The 946-nt window shown below is 53.4% G+C and overlaps 1 non-coding gene across 1 annotated transcript; it reads right to left on the bottom strand.

Moving 5' to 3' along the window:
• Positions 1 to 247: 247 nt before the first annotated feature.
• On the bottom strand, positions 248 to 385 carry LOC114812615. Its single transcript, XR_003760266.1, has one exon. It is a non-coding gene; the product is annotated as a small nucleolar RNA SNORA7 (small nucleolar RNA).
• Between the last annotated feature and the right edge of the window lie 561 nt (positions 386 to 946).

Raw genomic sequence — 946 nt, 5'->3', positions numbered from 1 at the left:
AGCACTCAGTACAGCGCTCGTCTGGTCTTATGCCCGTCGAGTCATCGCCGACCCTTTGCGACGCCACGGACACATCTCTCCCGGAACGCCCCATGTCCACCTGCAATCGTTCTGGTAGTGGATCCGTAGAGTTTTCTTGGTCAAAATCTGGAAGTGGTTTCCCCATCGCCTCCTTCCGTGCAGTAAACTTGAGTCTCTGCCCTGGACTCTCTCCCGTGCCGCTGCTGCCCAGCACAGATGAATTTTGACTTGTAGCGGATGGTCTTCCACTCGCTAGCCGCTGCCCAAGCTAGAAATGGAACGGGTAGACCTCTGCTTGACTCTCCCCCCCACAGTCGAGACCGGTAGAGTCCTGGAAACTCTCCAGGTGTGACTCTGAGAGGGGAGTGCAGTACTTAGTGCAAAGTAAATACTAATATATGTCCCCATCACCAATATCCTCCACCTTACTCTTCAGTCTTAACTTCCATCCCCAAAGCGGATCACACCCTCTCCCAACTTCCCCCAGACCCCTGGTTAATGGGCCCGAGTCTGCTTCCGCTCCTCCTTGTGGGCAAACAGCGTGGACAAGCGATTCAAGATGAACACAGTCAGTGTCCCACGTGGGTCTCACAATCTTAATCCCTGTTTGACGGATGAGGGAACTGAGGCCCAGAGAAGCGAAGTGACTTGCCCACGGTCGCACAGCGGGCAAGTGGCAGAGCCAGGATTAGAACCAAGGCCCGGGCTCTGTCCACTAGTCCGTGCCGCTTCTCGATGGCTGGTGCTCTTTCCACCAGTTCACACAGCCGGCCAAGGGATCAACTGTCTTCTTTGATCTTGGGTTTCCGGTCCATTTACGTCCCCATCTGTAACTTTATTTAGAGCAGTAATAGTGTTAATAATAATGTTGGTATTTGTTAAGCGCTTACTATGTGCAGAGCGCTGTTCTAAGCGCTGGGGGGAT

Source organism: Ornithorhynchus anatinus, chromosome 5 (genome assembly GCF_004115215.2).
Source record: "Ornithorhynchus anatinus isolate Pmale09 chromosome 5, mOrnAna1.pri.v4, whole genome shotgun sequence".
NCBI lineage: Eukaryota > Metazoa > Chordata > Mammalia > Monotremata > Ornithorhynchidae > Ornithorhynchus > Ornithorhynchus anatinus.
The sequence above is the reverse complement of the archived record's forward strand: the minus strand, read 5'-3'. Positions and strand labels throughout refer to the sequence as shown.